General features: G+C 44.4%; 1 pseudogene; it reads left to right on the top strand.

Annotated features, from left to right (window-relative positions):
- The first annotated feature begins 4,325 nt into the window (after positions 1-4,325).
- On the top strand, positions 4,326-5,507 carry LOC108541391 (heterogeneous nuclear ribonucleoprotein A1 pseudogene; annotated as a pseudogene).
- The last annotated feature ends 382 nt before the right edge of the window (positions 5,508-5,889 follow it).

Raw genomic sequence — 5,889 nt, 5'->3', positions numbered from 1 at the left:
TCTGGTTCAAGAAGACCTGTGAGTACTTGGAGGCTATTCTTAAAATTGTAAATGAATTTGATAGATGACAGGAAGTACCCAAGTTAGGAAGCAACATTTTTTCAGTGTATGAGAAAGAGCTTGGTTTTCAGGAGAAACTAGAAGGGTAGGATCCAACCAGGGAGTGTCAACAATAAGCCAATAAGAGGTTGATGAAAGCTTTAAGGGAGTGATAGCTGTGAAAACAGCAAGGAAGGGTGAAATTGAAAGACTTTGCAGAGTCATCACTGCCAGTATGTTTGCGTAATTCCTGGCAATATTCCCCCTCAGTTTCTATGCAATGAGCTTTTAAGTTGTAAATTGCCAACATCTTAGAAGTATTACGCCAAGACCTCATTTGTTTAGTGTAATGTAAGGTTTGGGTTGCTAATACGCTATTTCAGTCCTTAAAGGGTCCTCTGTAAGAATCCAGTTTTTCTAAATATCAATGGATACAAAAAAAATCGAAGTTTTAAAGTTTAACTCTCCCTTCTCCTCTCTCCCAGGTGGCTGTGTCAGTGCAGGGGAAAAGGAACCCTAGAAGGATCCAAGTGGAAATGACATAGAAGATAATGATAATCCCATGAAGTGATGAAGCTATAACCACCACCTGTTCCTGTTAATTAAAGAGCTCCACCTGCCTAGGCACAGCATCCTCAACTAGGATTGGGGGTAGGCCATTGGGCTAGGACAAAACTTTGCAGGACTGACACATTACAGGCCCCCATGTAGTATATACTAGATGTCCTGCAACAGGAGCCCAGAATCCACCTGCACCCACCTCAATATGAATAGCACGTGTTGCCAACATCTGCTTTGGCTCTTTCCTTCAGCTGTTTTCATGTGTTTTCTCTTTGTAAAAATGGCTTCCACCTAGCAGTGGACTACTCTTCCAGATTCCCACCTTTTCACCTCCCTCCTGCCTCCATAAACTTAGGACACCAACATTGTAAGTTACTAGGCTTCTAAATTTAATGCATATGAGAATCATCTAGGGAGCTCTTTTTGAAATGCAGATTCTAGGGCCCACCCTCAAGAGACTGTAATTTAATGAATCAAGGAATGGGACTCAGGAATCTGTACTGAACAGGCATCCCAGCTGACTCTGGTGTCAGTGGTTCCCAGCCCAACTTACCAGAGCACTGCAAAGTTGAACCTAGCAGCATAATTAATCCATGCTAAAGCCAAACTCATAAATTAACATTTATCAAGAAGCCTTTGAGAGCATGATTCTATGATTATGTATGAGTCTTAGGGCTCATTTTTCCTAGGGTGTAAACTGATACAAAGTCACACTGGGAGAGCCTATGATCCCAGTGTATATTTCTGGCAGGGCATAATTTTCTCTATAGGGACAGGCACAGCAACATTGATTGTATAACATTACTCCACCCTGGAATTTACTATTAGTCATAAAAACTGAGGCAACTCCAGTATTGCTGGTTCATTTGATGAGTATACAGGGTGGGAAGGCCTCTACGACAACTTCTTTCTCCCCTAAAGGGCAAAAATGCAACTCAACTCACAATCCAGGCTACTGAGCAAAGGTTTGAATGACCCCTGAGCCCATACAAGCTTCTCTGCATTGTTCTGAGAGGACCCAAAAGCCACTGGCGTTGTTGAGACCACTGGTTCCTTTGTCCTAAAGAGAAGAGGGAGGGAAATGATTGCTGCTACACTCACTCTGAAGTAAGAAAAGTGTGGGTGGCTGAAAATTTTACTCTGGAAAGATGTTAGGTAGCTCGTTGTTTCTACAGCCCTGCAAACTATGCTCCTGATACAGAGTGCGGCAAGTGGGCCGGAGAAGTGCTGGGAAGGGAAAGGCGTAGTCCCCAGCTGGGGCTCCAGCCCCAGACCTGTGCCCACAGACCTAGGTGAGGACAGGCATTTCTGTTTTCATGCCCAAATATTGCATTTCCCAAGACCACCCTGGGCTGCCATGCTCCTATCCTGTGCCTATAAAAACTCCAAGATCCTAGTGGGCACACACACAAGCAGCTGGACATCAAGAGGAACACACCAATGGCTGAGGACACAAGCAACTGGAAGTTGAGAGGAACACACCAGCCTAAGGGCCGACAGGGACCAGCAGATGCTGGAGAGGAACACACCAGCGTAAGAGCACACCCACAGGCACTGACAGACTTCGGCAGGCCATCGACTGGTGGAACAATGCAGAGTTTGGCTAGGCTGGTCAGAAGAGAGCCCAGCTGCTGGGAGGCCCAACTGCAGGGGAAAACCACCGTCCCACTCCAGCCCTCTTCTGGCCTTACCATCTACCTCGCTGAGAGCTACCACTCAATAAAAATCCTTGCACTCATTCTCCAAGCCCACATGTGATCCGATTCTTCTGGTATACCAAGGCAAAAACCCGGGGATACAGGACGCCCTCTGTCCTCATGATAAGGCAAAGGGTCTAATAGAGCTGATTGACACAAAGCTAAAAGACAGCAAAGCTAAAAGAGCACTTTGTAACTCACACCCATTGGGGCTTCAGGAGCTGTAAGCATTCACCCCCAGATGCTACCGTGGGGTCGGAGCCCCACAACCTACCCGTCTGCAAGCTTCCCCTAGAGGTTTGAGCAGCTGGGCACTGAAGAAGTGAGCCACTCCCCCTGTCACACGACGCCCTGTGAGGGGGACAAGGGAACTTCTCCCGTTTCACTCCCACCCCTCACCCTCTGTGTCCTGGCACCCAGAGAGGAGCCCTAGGGCAGGCACACCCCCAGCCTTGTTGGCTTTAGTTATGTTCATCCCATCTTCCATCTTCGTTCTCAGTGCATCTTCCAATCCCAGCCTCACTGCAAAGTACTAACCTCTAACTCATGGAGGCTCAGAACTCACCTTTTGGGGATCTCCTTATGGCCTCACTCCCTGGCTGTTACTGACAACCAGCCCCAGTGGAAAGCCAGAGCCCTCTGTGGCCAGAATGATTTTTTTTAATTTGTCTTGTCTTGGCTACAATTATTTTACTTTTACAATAAAAAAGTTTTTCCTGTACTTTTAGGAATTTTCTATAGCCAGAGAAGTCAAGGATGGCCAAGAAACTCCAAGTGGCTAGAATACCATGACCCCAATAATTAGTATGTGGTTATCTAAGAGATGTAAATTCATATGTACATTATACCTTTTGAGAAATAACTATCAGCTCAATTAAAGATAATCATTAAAGAAAATTTAATGCAAACTGTGTATATGTATTTGAGACAGGGTCTCTGTTGCCCAGGTTGCAGTGCAGTGGTGTGATCATAGCTCACTGTAACCTTGAGCACTTGGGCTCAAATCATCCTCCCGCCTCAGCCTCCTGGGGAGCTGGGACTTACAGGTATGCACCACCATGACTGGTTTACATGTTTTATTTTTTGTTTGTTTGTTTGTTTGTTTTTTATAGAGACAAGGTCTCACTGAGTTGCCCAGACTGGTCTCAAACTCCTGCCCTCAAGCAACCCTGCCACCCTGGCCCCCTAAAGTGCTGGGATTATAGGTATGAGCCCCTGTTTGAGGATGAACTGTATATTTAAAAAGAGTTTATAATCTAGAGAAAATGTAAGTAAATATAAATAGCTGTATGTTTAGATACATTTTTGTTAAGTTCTCAACATTTCTCTAGAATTATTTAATCCAACATTATTTTTCCAATATTATAAAACTTCCTCCTGCCTTGTGCAACAACTTTTGAACTGTCATCCTTGCCAACTTTAGGCTGTTGAAATGGATATAGGCAGGTTCCTAGAGAAGAATGGAAGTAGAATAGACTCTTGTGGTTTAACAAATCAGAACAAGTTTTTAAATCAAAGAAACGCCGGCTTTACACGTAAGTTGAGAGGTGATCATCTAATTGATGTGATGCATGGATGCTACAAACCACCTTACTTCCCAGAGTGTATTTGCTCACCTCATGCATAAAATTTCACCATTCTATTTCTTCATCTTAAAGCACTTACTCAGTCAAAATGTAGATACCCATAAGATTTTTTTACGTGTACCATTTTGCAAAAGATTTGCAGAGTCTTTTCTAAGAGTTCATTTTTTTTTTTTTTTCATATCCTTTAGACTCAGTAAGAGTCCATTTTAATAGATGACAGAGAAAAAGTAAAAGAGGACAGATACATCTATGGGGATTGGTGAAAGGATAGAAATCTGAGAGCCTGATGGTTTTGGTTTCAGCAATCCATAAATTCATTAAGCCTGGAACTTAATGCCTTTACCAACAGAAGAATTATATACACAGATTCATCCATTAGCTAACTCTTTTATGCCAATGGACACCGCCGGGGAAGCATAAAGTCTCTCTTCCCACTGCTGTCATGTCTAAGTCAGAGTCTCCTAAAGAACCCAAACAGCTGCAGACGCTCTTCATCTGAGAGTTGAGCTTTTAAACAATCGACAAGACTCTGAAGAGCCGTTCTGAGCAGTGGGGAACGCTCACCAACTGTGTGGTAATGAGAGATCCCAACACCAAGCACTCCAGGGGCTTTGGGTTTGTCACATATGCCCTTGTGGAGGAGGTGGATGCAGTCATGAATGCAAGGCCACACAAGGAGGATGGAAGAGTTGTGGAACCAAAGAGAGCTGTCTCAAGAGAAGATTCTCAGAGACTAGGTGCCCACTTAACTCTGAAAAAGATATTTGTTGGTGGCATTAAAGAAGACACTGAATAACATCACCTAAGAGATTATTTTGAAGAGTATAGGAAGAATTGAAGTGATTGAAATCATGACGGACCGAGACAGTGGCAAAAAGAGGGGCGTTGCTTTTGTAACCTTTGGCAAAAGGAGGGGCTTTGTTTTTGTAACCATGGCTCCGTAGGTAAGATTGTCATTCAGAAATACCATACTGCGAATGGCCACCGCTGTGAAGTAAAGAAAGTCCTGTAGTAGCAAGAGATGGCCAGTTTTTCATCTAGCCAAGGAGGCTGCAGTGGTTCTGGAAACTTTGGTGGTGGTCGTGGAGGTAGTTTTGGTGGGAATGACAACTTTGGTCACAGAGGAAACTTCAGTGCTTCTGGTGCCTTTGGTGGCAGCTGTGATGATGGTGGATATGGTGGCAATTAGGATGGCTATAATGGATTTGGTAATGATAGTGGTTATGAAGGAGCCCTGGTTCCTTCATAACCCTGGTTACTCTGGAGGAAGCAGAGGCTATGGAAGTAGTGGACAGGATTCTGGAAACCAGGGCAGTGGCTATGGTGGGGGTGGCAGCCGTGACAGCTATAACAATGGAGGAGGCGTACATGACTTTGGTGGTGAGAGTGGAAGCAATTTGGGAGGGCATGGAAGCTACAGTGATTTCTGAAAAAACAACAATCAATCTTAAAATTTGCACTCATGAAGGGAGGAAACTTTGGAGGCAGAATCTCTGGCCCCTATGGTGGTAGAGATGAATACTTTGCCAAGCCACAAAACCAAGGTGGCTATGGCAGTTCCAGCAAGAGCAGTAGCTATGGCAATGGCAGAAGATTTAAAATCCTGCCAGGAAACAAAGCTTAGCAGGAGAGGAGAGCCAGAGAAGTGACAGGGAGCTTACAGGTTACAATCGATTTGTGAACTTAGCCAAACATAGTGGTGGCAGGGCCTAGCTGCTAAAAAGAAGGCATATTTTAGACAATACTCATGTGTATGGGCAAAAAAAAACTCAAGGAGTGTATTTGTGACTAATTGTATAGCAGGTTATTTTAGTTTCTGGCCAGGTTGGCAGTTCCGCCTTCTTGGTGGATGGCAACTTCATCTGTTCTTCTGATATCACCACTTTGGTTCATTTTGCAAGTCAATGGTGCTCGATTGCGGTGTTTCCGTCTCCTTGGAGGTGCTTTTCTCTGCATCTCTGATGGGTTCATCGTAGAACTTCAAATGTCTAGTGGGTATCCAAACA

This window comes from Rhinopithecus bieti, unplaced genomic scaffold, assembly GCF_001698545.2.
Source record: "Rhinopithecus bieti isolate Rb0 unplaced genomic scaffold, ASM169854v2 scaffold_759, whole genome shotgun sequence".
NCBI classification, from domain to species: Eukaryota; Metazoa; Chordata; class Mammalia; order Primates; family Cercopithecidae; genus Rhinopithecus; species Rhinopithecus bieti.
This window is presented reverse-complemented; position numbering and strand designations above follow the sequence as displayed.